This window comes from Myodes glareolus, chromosome 19 (assembly GCF_982192425.1).
Source record: "Myodes glareolus chromosome 19, mMyoGla1.1, whole genome shotgun sequence".
Classification (NCBI taxonomy): Eukaryota; Metazoa; Chordata; class Mammalia; order Rodentia; family Cricetidae; genus Myodes; species Myodes glareolus.
In genome coordinates this window covers 29,726,615-29,748,256 of record NC_142044.1, presented here as the reverse complement: position 1 = coordinate 29,748,256, position 21,642 = coordinate 29,726,615, and the positions used below count along the sequence as shown (strand labels likewise).

The 21,642-nt window shown below is 49.3% G+C and overlaps 1 protein-coding gene across 4 annotated transcripts in view; it reads left to right on the top strand.

Annotated features, from left to right (window-relative positions):
• Positions 1-1,964: 1,964 nt before the first annotated feature.
• Positions 1,965-21,642, top strand: part of St3gal1 (ST3 beta-galactoside alpha-2,3-sialyltransferase 1) — a 76,519-nt gene continuing 56,841 nt past the window's right edge. The window contains exon 1 of one of the 4 annotated variants that reach the window (XM_087898832.1): positions 1,965-2,151. The gene's annotated coding sequence lies outside the window, so the exon portion shown is untranslated. Of the gene's footprint in view, positions 2,241-3,168; positions 3,294-8,621; positions 8,765-21,642 lie in introns of those variants that run through there. The other 3 variants (XM_087898833.1, XM_048457405.3, XM_048457403.3) reach the window with 3 other exon arrangements.

Below are 21,642 nucleotides of genomic sequence, written 5' to 3'. Positions count from 1 at the left end.
GTGACCACTTCAGCTGCATTCTATTGAGGGTCGCCAGAATGTGTGTGCCTGCTCCAAACTGTGTCTCTGGGTACCAAGAATCTAAGTGGCCCACATTAGATGCAGCTGGGAGATGGTTTGCTAGGACAGACAGTAGCTGGCACGGCTGGAACTCTGCCCTGCTCGCCCATACACACAGAAGAGTGCCAGGTGCTGCAGTGTGACCAAAGTCTTGGAAATAACAAAGCTCGCAGAGATTCTTCCAAGGGACAAGAATCTCACTCCGTCAGGCATGGCAACCTAAAACAACCTAGGACAGCAGGGAAGAGGACTTAGCACAGGTCACAGAACACCTCGGAGACCCCTCCTCTCAAATTCCCAGAGAGAAGGGGCAATCAAGTAGCAAATAAGGCCCCAGGAAGGCTCAACTGAAGGAAGGAGTCCTTGTTCATAACGCCCCCACCCCCCGCGAAGTGGGACTTGTGGGTCTCTATTCCTTCCTATCTTCCCTTTTCTGGCAGTTTATTTTGTCTTTCTCCCTTCTAATCAATTCTACTGCCCCGGGTTTTACATAACGCCTCCACCCTCTGTAGGCAGGTCAGGAGCACTTTGAAAACCCACTCCTTCCTCCTTCAAGCTGCCGACTTGGACTGAGCTCTTAGAAGATGCCAAGGACAGTTTCGTGAGCTCTGCGTGCCTGTAGCCACTTGCTCAGCACAACAAACCCTAGCAAACAGACGCCGCCTTAACTAGGGCTATTTACTTGCAAGTGAGGACGTCAAGGCACCAGACCTAAGAAACAGGACATCCCCCAATGAACCCAAGATCACACAGTTGGGAAGAAGCGCCGCAAATTCTCCCCCACATTACAATCTCCTTTCGATGAATGAACAGTTAGGCAGCCCTAGCCTTCTCCACTGCAAAGGTTTGTCCCCAGAAGCAGGCTCAGATGAAAAACGGAAAGACCCCTGCGCGCCCTGCCTCTCCTCTTAACATTTCACGGAAAAGTTTCCAGAAGAGATAGTCCCAGTGAGAGGACACGAACTAATAACCTACATTTTAGAAATATTTTTTTAAACCTACTGTTTAGGATCTACGACCCGCACTCGGTAAATTCCGTCTCCACTAGCCTCACCTCTCTATTAAAACAAGGAGGGCCAGAAAAACCGCAAGGCTAATCACCAAACCAAATCCCCAGCCCCAAACTGCTTTGGGGACCGCTCTAACTCAGGTTCCCACTAAGCCCAGCTTGGGACCGCGCGGCTGCCTGTCCATCCACGCCGCGAGCAGGCAGGAAGGGCGGGGATGTGGATGCTACAGCGCCAGGCTCTGCGGCTCTGAGTCCTGGCCGCGCGGACCAAGGCTCCAGTGTCCGCGATCCCTATTCCGCCGTGCCCCTCCCCCCAGCCTCCCTAAATCCCACCTCAAGTCCCACGCCCTTAGAGGAAACGGAGGCTCAGCCCGATCACCCGCAGAGGGATCACCACCTCTCTCCACCGCGCACCGGACTGGGGCTCTTCTGGGCACCTCCACCCAAGTCCTCTCGGTGCACGCCCATCGCCTAGTCCCTGGAGTTGACCCCACGGGCTTTAGGCCTTCCAGGAGTTCGTCCCTAGCCTCGCCCGCTGTTCCTGCAGAGACCCTCTCTTGGGGCGGTGATTCAGTGCCCGCGTCGCCTCCTCCGGCGTCCCTCAGGCCGGTCCGGCCTCCACCCAGTCCGCTGCGGTCCACGTGGCTCGACAGTGCTATATTGGGCTCGCAGGAAGCCCCAAGCAAGGGGAAAGCCGAGCCGAGGCCGGCGGGAGGGGCGAAGGGGCGCCGGGGCTCGGAGGGGCGGGCGCTGGGCGGAGGAAGGGGAGGGCTGCGCGCCGCGGAGGCGGCCGCGGGGCTGGGCGCGCCCAAGTCGCCGCTTAGTCCCAACGGCGGGAGAAGGTGGCCCCTCCCCGGACGCCCCGCCTCCGACTCCCGTTACACCCGGGGGAAGGTGTTCCAGAGGCCGCTCCCATCCTCACCCCGCCTCCCGCTTCCCCGGCGCTAGCCTCCGCCGGCGGAGCCCACTATGCCAGACACTTTCGACACTTTGCAAAGACAAAGAGCCCTAGACCGGAGGGAGGAGAGAGGAGGAGGCAGAAGAGGAGGTAGAGGAGGACCCGGAGGTGTGAGCTGGCCGGGGTGAGTATCCCGGACACATCTCCTTAGATACCCCTCCGAACCTCCTAAGTGCCCCAAGCCGGGTAACTCCGGCGTGTCTCCGGCGTTGGGTGAGTGCGCACCCAGCTGGTCGCTGTCCGGGTGCCTCAGGGACGGCTCCCCCTCGCGAGTTGGGGCTCGGGAAATTTCGCATGTGTTCTCTAAGTGTAGAGGTGATCGTCCGGACCTCGGAATAGAAGGGGTGGGGAAGGGGCTAGGAAGGTATGACAGTGGGATTAAGACCTAAGACCCTAGGCGCCAAGAGGAGACACGAGGAGAGAGATCTCTGTCTCAGTCATGGCCACCACAGTGGTCTCAGGAAGAGTGTCAGGGAAGAGACTCCAGCTCTGGCGTTCCAGGCTCTTTGGCGCTTACTGAAGAAGCCTCCCGGAGCTCAGTGGGGGAGCCTACGGTGATTGAGACAGCGATTCCCGGAGCGGCCGCGGTGACATTGCACCCAGTACCGCAGTAGATCCCCAACCGGGCCGCGGGTAGGAGACTCCATCAGGCGCTGATTGCCCACACTCTCTAGAGAAACCGAGGTCTTGGGCTGGGACACTGTGGGGGACGCTTGGAGGCCCTTGGTTATTTAGACCAGAGGTAGTGGGACAGTATCCGGATGGAGTATCCCAATCCGCTGTGAGCAGGCGCAGAGCCGGGAGGAGGCTTTTGGCCCCCAGGACACCTCTAATCCCCCGTTGCCCCGGATCTCTGGGAGAAGTTGGCGCTTAGGACAGGACAACTGGATAAGGTGTATTGGAAAGTGGGTGGCTTAACGTGGGCAAAGGGAGCACGGAGAAGGCAACTTGAAACTTGGGAGTCTGCTCCAACCCCGTTGAACACCGCAACTGCCAAGAAATAATGTGACAAAAGTTAGCAACTTGTCTGCATCTCCATAGCGTGACCAGCGCAGGGCACGGTCCGCCCCTCTGATAAGTGCACCAGGGTGGGGAAACGACAAGGCGAGTACTGTTAGCTCCGAATGGGACCGTTGCGCAAGCAACTTTCAACCCTCGGAGTTTTTGTTTGTTTGTTTGTGGAGGTTTGAGCATGACCTTGCGGGAGGCAGCGCGTCCGAACTCGAAATGGGCATTGAGTAGACCGGTGCCCCCGTCGTGGTATAGGTAAGGCGTTTTCTCCTTGCCTCACGGCGAGGTTTTAGGAAAGGGTGCCCGGACCCATTCCCCCACCACCCCGTCTGTTGAAACCTGGAGTTTCTCCAGCCTCTTGAAGAAGGGTCCTAGCCAGCTCCTACCGCCAGTAGGAATTAGTGGCACTCCGAGAGGACGTGCGCACTCTGGAGTGCGCGAATGGGTGGGGGCTGGGCTGGCCACGGCATCTCGGAGGTTGATTCCCAGGAGACATCAGTGACCCCGAGGACAGGAACAAGCTCGCTCAGTTGCCACATCAGGCATTTTCCAGACTTTCACTGTGTTTATGGGGCACCCTCTCCTCTCCTAGTTTACCACTGTCGCGCGTCCCCACGCCCACATGGACTTGTAGTGAGCCGAAGCGCCCACCCTCTTTGCGGCAGGTGAGGGGCTCTCCGGAGCGGAAAAACTGCTAGTAGGGATGAGGCTATGCAATCTCTGTCGTCGCTCCTGGCACATAATAGGTGCTAATACTGTACTCAGTGATAAGGCCCCTAGGACAGAAGGCTCTGACCGGAGTCAGAACACCCCTCGTCCCTTACCATTACTACTAAATTTAAATTCATCCACTGGCTTCTAGGAGCGCGCTGAGCACCTACTACCTCCCTCGCTAAACCTGTGTGCGTGTTTCTGGAAACTGCGGGTGGTGTCCCCTGGTTTTCTTTCTTGGATAATGGCCCAGAGCGCCCCCACGTTTGAAAAAGAGAGATGCACTGCCCCCTGCCGGCTTCTTTGGAAACAACGGCTAGGCTAAGCTATGAAAAAGGGAGACCAAAGCCTCAGGGCTGGGCCCCTGAGCCTCGGTGTACTTCCCCTTCCTGCCCCAAACACCAAAGTCTTGTCATTTTCTGAACTTCCGTGATTGGCTGAAAAACAATAACTAAAATTCACCGTTCTGTGTTTCCTGCGTGTGCCTAAAATTGGATGTAGTAGGATGGAGCCTTTCGCTGTAAACGTGTGGTTTCGCCTCTCAGAGTCTCAGTTTCCTTTTCTGTAAAGTGGAGCCGTTACTACAGGCTCCATAATGAGTCCTGCAGAGTAGATATTACGCATGACTGTGTGTGGATGTGTACCGTGCTAACATAGGCTTACAGTATGCTTCTGCGTGTGCGTGGATGTGGGCAGGAGCTGACTAAAGAAATGAAAGAATTAACAGTGGACTTCTTCCCTGTCCTTTCTTTCATTTCCGTCTCCAGCCTTATTTGTTGAGATCATACTGACCATCACAGCCAGGGCCTGGGCTTAGCAGGAGCTTCCCTCCCCACACTGACTTTGCTTCAGGCGGCAACATTCGACCAGATCTGGAGCTAGAAAACAGGAAGTGTCGCAGGAAGTGACCAGGGAGGTTTCTTTAAGGGTGTGAGCGCCCCTCAGCTCGGTTCTGCAGCACCAAGCAGAAGCTGACTTTTTTCTGAGCTATTTGTGGGTGGTGCCGGTGCCGGTCAGATCTGCAGGCGCTGGCTGCCGCCACTCCCATACTCCTCAGGCTGGGACCTCTGAGCAGTTGACTCTCACCAATGTCAGGAGTCCTTGATCCCCCCAGGGAATCAAGTTATCCACGTGTGGGCCTGGAAGAAAAGGATGCCAAGGTGGGGGGGCTCCTAGATCCTCATTATGACCTTGTGACAAGTGAATCTCTATCTCTTCTTTCTCCAAGCGGCCTATCATGTCAGGACTCTGACCTAGAAACAAGTGTCAGGCAGGCCTCACCAGGAAGGACCCCACCCCCAGATGTGTGCCTTTGATACCCACCCAGCCCCTCACCCCCATCAATTTACCTGACTGGAGCTGATGGCTCAAGGGTTTATGTTTGGACAGGGCTTTTGCTTTGTGGAAGCTGAACCTTAGCTTTCATCCCAAGCCCTTCCCAGTCTCCAAAAAGCAAATAGAAAAGAAAAGAGTAAAGTCCATCAGTCAACTTGTCCTTGTACCATGGTCTCTTATCCAGGTATTGTCCAAGATCCCCATAGATATCCAAGACCTTGGCTCCCATGGGGCGCTATGACAAAGTCCAAAATTTAAACTAAGCACAGTAAAAGATTAACCGTAGCTAACAATGAGATAGAACAATTAGAGTGATATCCAGCGATATGCGTTGCTTCAAACCTATTGTTTTAAAACTTCTAGAATTCTCTATGTGATATTTCTTGAACTTCGGCTGATTGTAAATTACTGAAAATTGGAAAGTGAGACCAGTGACAAGAGAGACTTCTAGGGGACTTGGCGGTGACTGCTTTGTGCACGGAGAGCTGGCCTGGTCGGAATAAATCCAGAAACAGACTTTCAGGTCCGTTTGACCCACATGGAAACTGCATTCCCCGTCACTAGCTTGAGAACCTGAGAGCTCGTGTGTTCTAATTTGGTCAGAAGAACCCCAACGTGACCCCGGTGAGAGCCTGCCTTTGAGGCTCATTGCCAAGGCTCAGTTGCTTTGCAATGTGGCACCCAAACTGTCCTGGGTCCTGGGTCTCAGTTTCACTCGGCAGAACAAGAAGCAGCTGCAGTGCTCTGTTGACTGTCACTGGGGGCCTCTTTGTGAAGACAGTCTCCAACTTCCGTAGGTTTGTTCAGATTCTTCCTCAGAACTAGGTTGCTTGGGGAGACTGGAACATGTTACCCCCAGGTCACAAGCGCCTCCCTTCTCATTGACAGGGAGGCTTCCTGTCTTTCTGAACCCTCTCTCACTTGGTCAGGTATTTGCTACCAGTTTTCAGTACTGGGTTTTGAGAGATGGTTTCTGACACCCGACTGTGCCTTTATTGCGACGTCTTGGGGCTTCTGTGCGCAGATTGCAAGGAGACCAGGGTGACCTCCTTGTCCACGAACTGAAAGTGGCCTCGGACATTATTCTGTTCAATCCATTTGCTTTAATGCAAACCTGTGACCTCCGGGGAACAGCAGTAGAGTGGTATGTTAACCCTTTATGCTCCCTGATCTCCAAACCCACTCATTGCCATCGGCTCACTTCTTGATGTTCTTTTTGGAGACCCATCGTCACCTATCATTGAAAAGTCTGGAATTTGCTGCTTCTCAGCTTACGTTGGTGGGGACGGCTAGGTTGCTACGATAGCCAGTGTGTATGGAGACTTTGTTTTGTACCAGATACCTCAGAGGGTGCCGGAGATACCACGAGTGGAAAAACACATGGCCATTGACCTCTTGCTGTCCCGGAGATCTCAGTACTCTGTGGGGAGAGACATGGGATGACAAGGAATTATGGGGGTGTGGTATTTAACACAATAAAAGCCACTTGTGCTGGAAGGGCCACCAGACAGTGATTCCCCTCTTCTTGAGGGGTCCATAGAAGAAATCCTAGGGGTTACCAAGCCTCAGGAATTCAGGATTTCTGCTATTGGTCTGCAACAGCAGAGCCGATGCCTTTTCTTCAGTGGTGTCCTACAGATATCAAAAGTGTCACATCCTGTGTATGCAAGAAAATAGAGTCACTAAGATGACAGACTGCCTCTAGCTTCTGCAGGAAGAGGTGAGGCGACTGGAGGTGATAGGAACTAGGTGCTTTGGCCTCAGAGTCCTTCACTGTGTCCCTTTCTCTGGCTGGTTTTTATGCTAGGATGGTTAGAGCCTGCCGGGCCCTCGCTGAAATCCTCAAACGGTATGGCTACAGGCCTCACCATGGTTGTGCGTGAAGCTGAGGGGCTGTGCTGGATTTGCTTTGAAAATGTATCTTAATGCTCTATTTTGAATATTTGACATACACCTGTACACATACCTCCCATGTAGATTTGAACAACAGATTTGGGAGGCTGGAGTTTAAAGGACACCGCAGTCAGCGGTGGGAGAAAGTGCTAGCTTTCAGGGGGACACAGCCACAGGCTAGCTGGATGAACAGGGCAGGCCTTGGACCTCTGTGCGACGTGTTGAGTGAGTGCGTGGGACTCTCCACTTGGTTGTGGGGACAGAGAGGAGATGAATGTACAGGTTCACTCATGGAAGCTCCAGAGCCTTCAAGTTCCAGTCAAATGAAGTCTACTTATCAGAGGAAGTGATGGTGTCGGGGTATGAGTCTGTTCTAGATGGTGCGATGGAGTTCGAAAGTTCCCGAAAACTCACAGGGAAACCCTGCAAAATAGGCAGCTGATTTTAAGGTAAAACAGCTTATTAACCTCTCTGAACGTTCCCCATGCTGCCCTGGACGAGCCTGCATTTCTCGTTCCTTTGAGTTATATAAAACCTTTTAAAAAGCCCTTCTTCCCTGCGATAGAACAAAAGTGATAAATTACTAAGTGGTCAGACCAGGGACTGAGAAGTGTTCCCAAAGCACTGTTACCAGTACTAGCTAGTTACCAGGGACAGTAGCCTGTTCCAGAGCACTCTAGGCTGACTGGGAAGAGAAGGATAACTTAGATCGAGTTTAAGGTGACCAGAGTGAACTGAGTCTTAACCACCATGATCCTGGTGGCAAGGCATGGGATGAAGGTGAATTTTAAATGTCTCCGTGCCACAATCTAGAATTAACTGCAAAGAGAGCCTCAAATGAGGCACTGCCTAGATAAGACTGGCCTATGGCCATTCCTTTGGAGGCTTGCCTGTCTTTATTGCTAACTGGAATAAGAAGACCCAACCCATTGTGCGTGAAATCATCCCCTAGCCACGGAGATCCTGAGCTGTATGAGACAAGAGAAAGTTAGAGGGAAATTAGCTAGCAAGCAGCATCTGCGCATTCCGGTATATCCCCGGTTTTGTTTCTTGCCTCAGTGGCTGACTGAAGCCTGGAACTGTGGATGAAAAGCAACCCTTGAGTCTTCTCTGTTGCTTTTGGTCAAGGTATCTCTTATAGCAACAGGAATGAAAATACAACAGGAAGGCTCTGGTGTAGGGATGCCTCCCAAGTCAGGGGGCCTATCCAAGAAGGGAAAACTGGGTGACTGGGACTTAGAACTCTTGTCCTGGCTCATATGCTCGACCCTCCACGTCCTAAGTAGGAGACAGCAAAGTAAAAGGTCCTCCTGGCCTCTATCCCAGGAGTTAGGAAGAGCCTGGGAGCAGAAGTTTATGAAAGCATGTCTTATTTGCCCCTCTAAGAAGGATTTCAGTAGCATCTACTTTTTCTTAAGTGTTTAGTGTATGTTCCGAAGTATGAAGTGTTTTAAACATCTTGACATTTAGGGTTAGACAGGAAATTCACGTGCAGGGTTGTATAAAGGATTTTTTTCTCCCAGAGGCTGGGCAGCAACTGGGGGAAATTCATCAGGAAATGACGCAGTACCCTCTCTGCCTCTGGAAAGGATGCAGAGGAAGGGGCTGGGATCCCAGAGAGCCTGGCAGTACAAATTCCCAGAGGCCCTGGGGAGAGGCAACGGGGACTGGAGAAGAAATCAAGCCCTTTGCCCTAATCCAACCTCCCCTGTGATCACCTTCAAGCTTCTGGAAATACAGCCTCCCAGAAGCCAGGGATGCAAGCAAGGCATGGGGCATTGAAGGGGGTGAGTGTCTTTACTGTAGCTTCCTGAGAAGGGAACATGGTGGGGTCAAGTATAGAGGGCCAGCTGGATCAGCTGAGGAGATCCAGGCCTTACCTGTTGTCTCAGTTAACTCTGGTAGGTCAGTTCAAGGATTCTCCAACTGTCAGTGAGAAGCTAGAGGGTAAATCCCTTAGGTGGAGACCCTAGAATTCTTAAAAGTCCTGGTTTAACCCATTGTATCAGATTGCCCCCAAGTGTGTCAAAGATAAGATGGTAGCAAGGCCCTTTATTCCTCTTCTGTCGATAAAGCAAAATGCCTGGGGTTGAGAAATTGTAGAGGAAAGAGGTTTATTAGGTTTATGGGATTGGGAGTTGAGAATTCAAGCAGCTTGGCATATGCTCTGGTGAGGTTTCCTGGCTAAGGTCCCGGTTAATGGCATTAAGGATGATGGACACTAGGGAGAGCTAACAGGAATCAAAAAGCGGGATAGTGTGGGGCTGGGGATAGTGTCCCCACCCCTTAAAGGTCCTACCTTCCCTTAACACTGTTTACTGAGGGCCGGGTTTCCAGCACGGATCCCGAGAGGATCCATTGAAACCACATCCAAACCCTGCAGACCCTGCACAACCTCAGCTTGTCTCGCCTCCACTCACTCTCAATGGGAAGTGTTAAGGCTTGCCTGGGTTTCAGGACACCTCAACTAGAGACCTCCATTCAGCGACCAGGTCATTCACCTGCACCCTGGCCTCAGTTTCATCTTTTGTCATACAGATGGACATTGTATAACTGATGTAAAAAGCAAGTTTATTTATTAATAGTTTCACTGTACGTCTTGGGTTATAAGGATCGCCCAACAAGTGCTGGAGGTTTTGCGTATGTGTGTTTGTGTTTGTGTTTGTGGATGGTGCGTGCATCTGTGTGGGTGTCTACCTGTGAGAACACAAGCAGTGGTACATTCAGAAGTGAGAGTCAGACATGGGGTGTTTCCCCCCAACCTTCTCTACCCTAGTGCCCTGAGATGGGGTTCCTCACTGATCCAGAAACTAATTGTTTTGTCAAGGCTGTCTGGGCAGCAAACTCTTGGGGTCCACCTATCTCTGACCCCCAATGCTGAGGTTACAGGTATGTACAGTCTTGTTTAGCTTTTACTAGTGGTAATGGTGGTGGTAGAGGTGTTAGTGGTGGTGGTGGTTGTGGTAGGATAGTGGTGATGGTGGTGATAATGGTGGTGGCAGTGGTAGTGGTGGTGAGCTTGGCTTCTGGGAATTCAAACTCAAGTCCTCTGAAGCAAGCACATCTACACATTGAGCCACCTGGCTCACCTAATGTCAGTTTTTCACTCCTAAGGTTTAATTTCTGGACAAGTTGGTATGGGGACAAGCTGTGTCCCACAATGGCATTTGAAAAACCCATCCAAAGATCACATAATAAAACCAGAATATCTGCATCTTAAAAGTGCCTTTCAATTTGTCTGGGGTTATTTGGAACATTTTTTCTGATTCTTTCTAGGCATGTTTTTGTTTTGTTTTGTTTTTCTCTAAAATACTGAAGTTACTCAACTGTATAAGTCTGAAAGGATTTTTTAAAATTTATGTTTGTTATTTTTAACTATGTATATGTATGTCTCTCTGTGGGGATATGTGCACATGAGCACAGGTGACCACAAAGGTCAGAGGCATCAGATCCCCCTGGAGCCATATTTCCAAGTGACTGTGAGCCTTCTGATGCCGGTGCTGGGAATTGAACTCAGGTCCTCTGAAAGAGCATATGTGCTCTTAATTGCTGAGACACCCTCCCATCTATAGCTTGAAATTTTAAAAGAGAATGTAAAATAAGGGTTAAAAAAAATCAAAATCAGGGCTGGAGAGATGGCTCAGGGGTTAAAAAACATAAGCTGTTCTTCCAGACGACCCAGATTCAATTCCTAGCACCCATGTGGCAGCTTACAACTGCCTGGAACTCCAGTTCCAGGAGGTCCGACAACCTCACACAGACATACATGCAGGCAAAGCACCAGTCGATCAATGCTCATTAAAAAAAAAAATTCAATTTGATCCAATTTTGCATGCTTTTAATCCCAGTAGCTGGTAGGCAAAGGCAGGTAAATCTCTGGGTTCAAGGCCAACCATGACTATATAGTAAGACATTTTCTCCAAAATAAATAAATAATAGATAGATAGATAGACCATCAGAACAATTGAATATAACATTAGTTTCAAATGATGTGGTAGAATTAAAAAGTGACATGAGGAAGGGACAGCTGGCATATGCAGAGAACATACTTCCTTGGATTTCACTAGGCATAGTTAAGAAAACTCTAATCCAAATAGATTATATTGTGATAGATTTGGCTTCATTAAAACAAAACAACCAAACTCCTTTTGAATGCACAAGGCGCTAATGTGGCCAATTGGCTAAAAGTTCTCTCTGTGCATATGCACTTCGTAGAAAACTCTTCAGAAAAAACTATCAATAAAGTCAATAATTAAATTAAAAATAAATAAATAAAAATTAAAAAATAAAAACAAAGCAAACCTGTGGCCTTCCTAACTGAAGTAGAATGACTCCAACATACTGCTTCATGCTCAAGAGGCTCCCGTGAAAGATGGCAACTCGTCTAATTGGCCATTTACTTTTTCAGAAATAAAAGAGTCAGTGGGAAGAAAATAAAACCACAACTCTTTCTTTAGATCCTAAAAAGACTAGCTGGGAGCTTCAAGTAAATCTTCTGATTTCACTGGCCATGTAATGAAGGCCTTGGTCCTCTGCCCGGCTGTGGTGGACTGTGGCTATAGCAGGGCCTGAAGGAGCCTTCATCTTGGGAACAGCCAACCTCGGCTCCCATAGACTTAAATATCTGTGACTGGGTAACTTTCTGAGTTACCCAGAACAAACCTTTTGACAAAGGTTCTTCTCACTCTGCAATTACACATGTAGACCATGGGACTCTGAGATGTCAGCGTATAAAGGCATGTTTGTGATGGTCAAGGGACAACACTTGGATTTCTCTTCTCTCCCTCCACTGGGAGAGTCCTGGGGATTCAACTCAGGTAGCCAGACTTGGTAGCAAGGCCCTTACCTGCTGAGCCATTTGGTTTGTCTTAGAGCTGTGTCTTTTTCTACAAAGTAGGGAAGTAAGGTGTCTGGGCTCTCACCTGACCACAGAGAGCCATGATCATCACCCAGTTTGGCCTAGCCTGCAAGCAAGCTCCCTGGTAGGAGTTTCTGACCCTTCTGACACCGTACCCCTGAGCTTCACAGCAGCCTGAGTGGTCTCGGTACTTTTATTCTGACTTCATTCTCACTGATTCAGAAACTTGGGAGCTGAGAGTCAGAGAGGTTAAGACACTGATGTAGATAGAGTTCCGCAGCCAAAAGTGGTAGCATTGGAATTTTCTGGCACATTCAGAGCCCAGTGCATTTCAGAGCCCAAACCCAGACCACATGCCGTGTACTTAGAGCGTGGTCCTGTACCCTGCTGCTCTGCACTGAGGAGGTTTGGGGGCTGTGGGTGAGCAGAACCGAATCTGACATTACATCAGCTCCCAGCGCAGTCCCTAGATTTGCCCCATCTGAGCCATGCGCGTTAGTGACCATAGACTCAGGGCTTGGACTACCTAGTCAGATGGAGGTCCTGAGTCTCCCTCTTTATTTTCTCCTGAGTCTAAGACCACAGCCTCACCCTCTGGTAGACTGATACTTGCTGTCAGTGTACCCCAAGAGTCACATTCTAATCAGGCTTCGTGGGTTGGCTTGGTTGGTTCTGGCCTCGCTTGTATTTGCTCTCTTCACTTCCATCTCAAGTCTCTGATGGTAAGTGCTTTTTAAAAATTATTATTATTATTATTATTATTATTATTATTATTATTATTATTATTTGCTAGAATGTACTGAATCCAGATAACCTATGGCCCCTGGGGACCAAGTGATGCCCAAAGCCATGTCGAATCTCCAAGAACTGGAGCAAAGCTAAGCATCTAGTTTGAGAGCCAGACAGAGAATGCCTCCCAGCTTCCTAGATGGCTCCTTGGGAGGTCGACCTCTTCCATTTCAAGTGAACTGAAGAGCGAAAGCCTGCGACTTCGCAAACCCTCCTTTTTAATAACATCTTCACAAAAGACAGGAAGATGCGTCGTGCCTTTAGTGGAAGATCTTCTAATCCTACCACCTGGTGGAGGGTCAGAGGGGGAAAGCCGGTTGCTTGGGAAATATATTAGCTGCCACAGCCAAGAACTACACTGTGGGGGAGCAGACCTGGAAGTTTCAAAGGCTCATCTTCAATGTAAAGATGTGATCTTTTGGTCAAAAAGGAAATTAAAATGAAGTGAGAAGAGAGGATTGGCTGTTAGCTGTTCTTGCCACCCACTCAATAGGCACTTCGGATAGAAAATACTTTCCCCGAGCTGGCAAAGTAGACCAGCGGGTGAAAGTCTTTGCCAGGCAAGCCCAAAGACCTGTCTGTCTCCAGAACCCCAGGAGAAACAGAACCCAGGAGAAATGACTCCCAAAGAAAAGTTGCCCTCAGACTTCCACATATATGCCATGTCGTGTGAACGCTTGCGTCCATGCCCACCCCCCACATGCACGCACACTAAATAAAAAAGAAAGAAAAAGAACTGCCTTCTGTAGTGGAAGCATTGGCTCCCACATAACCCCACCACCACCACCACCACCACCACCACCACGCTGTTTTCTTGTCTGTACCTGTGACCTGGAGCTGACTGATAGAAGCAGCTGTGAGCCCAGAACTACGTACAGGATTTTACAGAGGAAACTGATCCCTATGCTGTGCCAAACCCACAAAGCGGAGGAAGCCCTGGAGGCTGTGGAGCGAGTTTGGAATATGGACAAGCAGCCTGGCTGGAAACCATCCTTGGGGTGCAGTCAGGGAGGTTTGGTCTTTGGCCCTGAACTACGGGATCGTAACTGTTGCTTGGATTGAGGATGCCATGAATTGATCCAGAGATAGCAAGTCGCAGAGGTTGCACGCCGAGATAGCGTGAAACGAGAGTTATGAAATCCTAGCGGGTGCCCTTGTTCAACCTTCTCCTCCCCAATAGTTCAATTATTCATCTGCTGAGTCACTCACTGATTCATCGGCTCATGTGTTAAAGTACTAGCTCTGCCTCTTCATAGCTGTGTGACCTGGAGCGAGGTGTTCAGCCGCGCTGTGCTTCCGTTTCCTCATGTGTGAAACAGAGGTCCTCATGGTGCCCATCTTCCAGGAGGTACTGAGTGAATGCAGGATGGAGCTCTCCTGGGTTTAAGACATCAGAGCGTGTTTGCTGGACGTGGGAAGCAGGCCAGAGTGCGAAATAGCCTCAGGGCCTGTACTTTATTCAGCTCAGGCCAGGCCCTCAGGTGCGCTTGCTCTGCCCCTTTTGTGGTAGTGTCCGTGTTCACATCTTGCTCTCCTCGCATATCAGAGTGGGCAAAGAAGCAGGCCTCCATGTGGCTGCCAGGCTGCCGCCCACTGACCTTTCTCAGGGGACAATCCCATAGCCCATGCTTGCCCTTGTGTATCCAGCCTGCCTTGTTCTGCCCCTCATCTATGCAAGTACCTTCCAGGAAATGCACGGGTTGTCTGTTCTGGTTCATTCATTTCTCGTTGTGGGTCGGGCTGGGGGGCACAATCGTTATAGGTGTTTTCACAGTGAGAGGCAGAGGCCTGGAAATCAGTCAAGATTCAAGTCTCCAGGGCAGGACAGGTAGCTGGGGCAATATATTATGTACTTTGTCTACCAGCTTGTCTCCTTCTAACACACTAGTCCGAATGGGGGAGGCGGGGGCATGACTTCATCTCTGCTGTATTGAGTCCCCTGCTCATCTCCCTGTACCCCTCTACTTCTTTGCACCTCGTTCTTTCAATCAGATGAGGGCCAGAGACAAATAGTCCTCCCCCTCCATACACTGAACCGTACTTTTGAGAATCAAAAATAGCGTGGTTGGTGGTGTCCCAGAGGCTAAGTCCAAGGTTTTCATGGCCATAGGCAAGGGTGTCTTCCCTTGGTCCCTCTGTCCCCCCTTCCTCCATCTGCCCCTCCCTCCCATTTTTCCACTTTCCTTATTCCATCTTCCTCCATTCACAAGACTGCCTTCACAAGCCTCCTCCTTTAAAGAAGGGGTTGGCTAGGAAACATTGCCCAATGTCTCACAGCTCCCCAGCGTCCTCAGGCGATGATGAGAACATACACTGAGATGCACCCGATGCCCAGAGAGGAACCACTCAGGCTGCCGCCACTTCCTCTGAAAGCCAACTCAGTTCACCTCCTAGGAACGGCCAGGAACATCCTACCTGGAGTCTGGGACGTCCTTCATCCCCATCCAAATCCCCAAAGGAGGAGTAGGCTGAGGCACCGAGTAACTAGACCATCTGCCTGCAGCCCCGTGTCAGCAGGGAAAAGCACACATCCTTCTTTCTCTGTGACCACTGTTCTCACCAGTGCTACCTTGCAGATAAGGAAAAAGCAGGCCTAAGAGACAGGAACAGTCAGAGGATGCTCAAAACAGGATTTAGAGACTCGGGTGCTGGAGCTGGGATCCTGCCCCACTGCTGGAGAAATAAAGTGTTCTCTTAGATGGGCTGCCTGGCCAAGCCGTCTCTACTCACTTTCCTGGTATGCCAAAGCCAATATTGGCAGAGTGATGGGTAAGGGAAGGCACCTAACTCAAGGTGGATGGAGGTCGTGAGCTGGGGGATGAGGCAAGTTCACTCCATAGCCATGTTTCTGTAGGTCTGTCTTTGCAGTTCGCATCAGGGTGATGCTCAGCTCAGAATACGCATGTTGGAGGATCCTATCCAGGGAAGCCCTGGCTTTGAATTTCACCTTCACCCATTTCTGTATGGCCCCGAGTAAATGATGGAACTCCGTCACATCCTTGGTTTCCCACATCTGTGAAATAGGGGTGGACTAAAAGTTTCAGAGTTGCATGGTGAAGGTGGAGAGAAATTATGCACATGAAGTACTTCACATGGCACCAGGCTCAACCGTAGCCGCTGTGGTTGGTGATAATATTTCTCTCTCAAAGTAGCCAGACCTCAGCATTTGACTTTCAGATTCAAAAATGCACTTCACTGTGAGGAGTCCAATGGGCGGAGCCTTTTTCAGATACGGAAGCTGGAAGCTTCAAGTTAGAAAGGAACACTCCCATGTTAACAAGTCCATGGCTCCCCACCTGACTTTTGTCCAGATTCATGTGAGTGTCACTCACACCCAGAGGAGAACCGTCACCCTGCTCTCCGAGCACCTTGCCTATACCCTTCGCATCAGCCTGTGGCACCTACACTGGCTTTTCTAGGTCTCCCCTCCAGCTCTTTCTAGTTTCTCTGTCTGTTCTTACTCCTCAGAAAGTTATCCCTTCTGTACTTAGATGCAGTCAGGCCCTTATGTTGATCCCATTGTTCAGGAACATCATGTTTGGGACAGGGCTCTAGTTAGGAAACGACAGACTTGCACGTTCATAATCTCCCACAGTGTAGAGAGTGACGTGGCTCTATGTGTCTGAGTCTATGTCCCCTCCCTCCACAGTGCACTCCTGGAAGGCAGTGCTCAAATTTCTGCTGTTGGCCTCACTTGGGCAATATAGCACATGACACAGCCCAGTTGAGCCTTTTAAGTGTTCACATGAAGTAAGTTGTGCTGGTTCTGGCCTTTACAAATGAGTTTAGCTATGCCTTGGTTTCTATTTCAGACTCCTGACTGTGCTAGTCAGATGACAAAGTTGCTTAATCCCAGTCCTCCATATATAGTCATTCACAAAATGACAAAAATGGACAGAGTGCCAGCACACGCGCGCGCGCGCGCGCGCGTGCGCGCACACACACACACACACACACACACACACACACAAAATGAAGGACAGTTTAGCAAAGTGCCAGTCAACACTCAATGATACCACTTGTTTTTCCAACTTCCGTTTTACTTAGTTTTATCAAAGTGATTTCTTGTTCTTTGTATAATTTTAACCCTTTAAATTTTTTTTTTTGTTTGTGCATTCATGTGCATGCGCCTATGTGCGGAGGCCAGAAGTTGATGGTGGTTGTCTTTCTGGAATCATCTGCACCTTAGTCTTTGAGATGCAGTCGCACACTGAACTTGTAACTCACTGTCTCAGTTAAGCTGACTGGCCAGCAAGTCCTGCAGACCTGGCTGTCTCTGGTTAGCACTGGGGTTACAGGTGCACACTACAGGGTTCTGAGGATCCAAACTTGGGTCTTCATGCCTGTGCAGAAAGCGCTTTAGTCTCTGAGCCATCTCTCCAGCTCCCAAGTTCTTGCTGTTTCATTTACTTCCCAACACGGCCCTGCAAGACCATTGAAACAGGCATACTTTGCATCTTATCCACAAGTAAATCTGAGAAAAAACTATTTTTCTAAAATCACACAATTGACTGGACTGCCCCTCCCTGTGGTACACCTTAAGGCATCCATATTTGGTGTGGGAGACTTGTCTGTATTCTGTCAATCATGTTGTAAATAAACACTGATTGGCCAGGCAGGAGGTGTAGGCGGGGAAACCAGACAGGAAGTAGAAATGATGCAAGGAGAGCAGGAGAATTCTGGGGAGGAGGAAGTTGATTCTTTGCACGCACTCCTGCCCAGACCACCGAAGCTTCAGGATGTGAGCAGCTCCACAGAAAAAGGTACTGAGCCACATGGCTAAAATAGATCAGAAAAGAGGGTTAATCGAGATGTGAGAGTTAGCCAGTAAGAAGCCTGACCTAACGGGCCAATCAGCTTTATAACTTACGGAGTCCTTTGTGTGATTTTTCTCTGGGACTAAACAGCTGGGGGGCCAGACAGATACACAAAAAAAAGAAGGCCCCCTCATGTTACAGAATGGCGCCCACGTGGATAACTGCATCCACAGAAAGCCTGAGAAAGCCTAAACTAAAGGATTTCAGTTTTCAGCCGTAGCAGGAAAAAAGCTGCCCTGTTTTAATATGCCGGCTTTCTGGGCCGTCCGGCCAGGGAAAACTGACTCTTTCAAGCAGTCAGTCCTGACTATGGAAACACTGTTGCAGCTTGCTTCCTGGCAAGGACCTTGAAACGCCTTAAGAGCTTTTGACTGTTGTTTTCTCCATATTCCTTAGCAAATTAAAAACCCATGTGGTCAGAAAAAGAGAGATCTACAGTAAAGAGAGATTCAAAGAGTGAAAAAGCCTCTAAATGGTTTACATTATGCTAAAAATATATGCAGGCTTTAAAAAAAAAGGTTAAAGCCTTAAAATAAAAAAGAAAGAAAGAGAATAGTTGGGTGTGGTGGTACACACCTTTAATCCCAGTACTGGGAAGGCAGAGACAGACAGATCTCTTGGAGTTCAAGGATAGCCTGGTCTACAGAGGGAATTCCAGGACAAAGATATACAGAGAACCTGTCTCAAAAAGCCAAAAGTTAAAAGTAAAAATAAAAGAAATAAGAGGTTAAAATAAAGCCACGTAAAGATGAAAAATACACAGAGAATCTTAATACTGTATGCTATTATGCTCTCTTTGAATTGTTTAAATGCTGAGGAAGGAGCAACAGCTGCTAAAAGATATTTGCTTATAAATGCTGCAGAATTAATCCAAGATAGGTATTTTGAAAATACCTTGGCTTCAAAATTGAAGTCAAAAGGTATGTTACTTTGGAGAAGAGATTTTGCTTTTGTTTCCACAGAAAATGAGAGGCTCTGGATTTATTCAGAGTTAAGAAAAATCATCTTTGACCAAGGGAGACCACCTGAGCAATCTCCGGTAGGAACAGATGGCCCAGATATCTGAGTTCTTCATCCAGAACAGGTTCAAGACTGCTGCCTGAAATGATCAAGACTCACAGGATACTTCAGTCAGGACTTGATCATAACTCTAAATTTTCTTTAGGTTCCCATAAAATTATCAGCACCCCCAACCAGCTAGAAGTAGCCTGGAATACTACGCCCACATTCCCAAAAAATGGACTATGGATCTTTTCCTTTGTTTTTTTAAAAAAGAGGGGGAAGTGGTGTGGGAGACTTGTCTGTATTCTGTCAATCATGTTTTAAATAAACGCTGATTGGCCAGGCAGGAGGTGTAGATGGGGAAAACAGACAGGAAGTGGAAATGATGCAAGGAGAGCAGGAGAATTCTGGGGAGGAGGAAGTTGATTCCTCCCCAGAATTCTCCTGCTCTCCTTGTGTAGACAGATACACAAAAAAAGCAGGCCCCCTCATGTTACACATATTGTGTCAGAACATGACATGTCCGCGGGCCCCTGAGTAAAGAGTCCTGTAATTCATAAATGCAGGGAGAGTGTCAGGCCAGACAACATTAAAAGTTACTCAGACAATCATTCTCTGCTTGGAGGGAAACCGCTGTGATTTATTAAGTGAACCGTCTCTCCAGGAATGATGCTTTGAGTTTTATTTCCAGTTCCCTGTCCTACTCTGAGAAGGAACAAAATTGGAGAACAGTCCCTTGTGAGATTTGCTATGCAATGCTGTGCAGTCGCAAGGCATGCCTGGTGACACGTGGGGACTGTGGACGGTGGATGCACTAATAGGGTCAAAGAAACAACGACTTATGGGCTCAGAGCGGGGAATAAGAACACAGAGGAACATAACCATGATTTGTTTAGCTGCAAGTTCTCCTCTGTGCTCCAGTTAGTTGGTAAATGTTTTTCTTGTCTCTGAGTGTCCTGGTTGGGCTCCAGCAACTCGGGTTGGCACTCACACTGCAGGACAAAGAGGTGAGTTGCTTGGAACAAGCTGGAATCAACACCCTTCACTCCACAGACTAAGTGGACCAGCTGAGTGACAGAGAGGCCGCTCTTAATCCTTGAGGAAGCCATTCCCTCAGAACTTGGATTTCTTTTCTTTAGTCTTGGGCGCTTGTTTCTGGCCCCATAGAATATTAAGTATTGTATCTGACTTTCTTGTGTAGGAAGCTCCTGTTGGTGTTTCATCAGTGAGGGTTTAGTTGTCCTCTTAGTTGGAAGCCCCAAGGAGGCTTCAGCCTGGACAAATAGAGGCATGCTATCAGGGCCTGGGAGAGACAGAGATGCAAGGTGATCTTTCCGTAAAGAGTTTTGGGGACTTGTATTAAGAACTACAAGGAAAGTCACAGTAATGAACTGGCTGTTCCTGGTGTCGGCCTCTGGCTTTCTCTGTGTTTGTGACCTCAGTGCTATGACAGCGAAGTGGACCAACTGAGGCTGCGGGAGGTGAACTGAGCTTCGATGCCCAGAGATGCCTCTTATTTCCGCTGCTTTGAGGCTGTGTCTGCTGAGAGAGTCAAGGTTTCCTCCAGCAGTTACTATGACGCAAGACTCCCTCTGGTTGTTGCTAAAAAGCGAGGTCCTTCTAGCTTTTGATGGTAGTCAAGGCCCCCTCCAGCTGTTGATGAGAGGCCAGACTGCTCAGTGCAGGTAGTGGTATCCAGATGGTAAGGGGGTTGGGACTGGGGCTGGGGGCCCCTTCCCTGCGGCTCATTTAAGATAGGGCAGGAAGGAGAAGTTGGTTTTTTTTCCCCCATACTGATAGTCCTGCTTATGTCTCTTCTGCCTGTCTTCCCTGTAAACATCCTGTCCCATCAGCAGCTCCTGACAGACTGTTTATAGTCAACACCGTGTGTGGTTTCCAGAGCCAGACCTAAGCCTTTAGACAAAGCTGGCTTCTGTTGATCACTTATCTGCCAATTCTTTACCTGAAACAGCTCTTGAATCTCCCTCCTCCTCTTGTCCCAGCCCTGTCTCCTGCACCATCTCCTGTAGGCTAGCTTCCTTCCTAATTTGCCTTGAACTGCTAAGGGGAGGTAGCAGAGTGGGTATGTGGTTAGCAGTGTTTCTCTGCAAGATGCATAGTCCAAACCCGAGGACCTGATACAGCCCACTACTCTCATCTTCCTGACTCTGGATAGATGCATACTTCCAACTTACTTAGTTTTGCCGGAACTCACTGTATCTGACATCCTCATGAGCAAATCTGGTGCTTACCTGGGCTAGCAGGGGAGACCAAATCCTCTCCATGAAGTCTGGTATCCTCCATAAGGCTGTCCCAGGCCAATGAATATGGTGGCAGAATGAGTCCCTGTAGTGGGGAAGTGGATTTGTTGCATGAATACTGTTTTAGCTGATTGTGTCCAGGGAGTGGAACCTGGGGCCTCCCGAATACTAAGTATGTGCTCTACTACTAAGCAATGCCCCATCTCTGCCGTATTCTGTGTTTGTGCCTTGGTGCTCCGTCTGCTATTGACTCCTGTGAAGTCAATCTCGGGATCAAAAGGTGGAGAAATGGGCTCTGCTTGTGAGGGAAGGCGGAACCGCTGTGAATCCAGATAGTCTGAGAAAACAGGGACCCTCTCTGCAATGATGGTCATAGTGGGACAGGGTAGTTGTTTCCTGTTCTCTACTGCCCTCGTGCTAGGCTAATTTGCGTGCCCTCCAAATTTATAATATGGGAATCTTTGGGATGATGGCCTTGGTGATGTCAGCAATGCATTGCAGAGCGGTGACCAGCCAAAGCCCAGTGAGTCCCTGCTGTTACCCACTGTCCAATGATCCTCTTCACTTTCATGCTTGCATTCTGTTTTTCCCGGTCCTTGCAGACCCTTCCCTGAAGACTTTTGTTTTTATAAAAGTGACATCTCAGGTGTGGTAGTGGCTAACATCTCATGCCCCTTTCCTTTCACATCCTTCTTGCAGTCCAACTTGGTCAATTCTGCCTCCATTCTCCGTAGTGTCCCTTGGAACCTGTGTCCCATTGCCAGGCATTTCCTGTGCAGTTCTCCGCCCCCCACCCCCACCCCTTGCAAGCAGGAGATCTGAGTTGGTTGTTTTGCTCTCCCTCCTCCAGTCCTGGGACGATAACGCTGTTGGAGCCCTCTGTGTAGTGTGAATGTTTGGGTGGGCAGGTCAGTGAGTGGAGTCCTTGTCATTGTCTT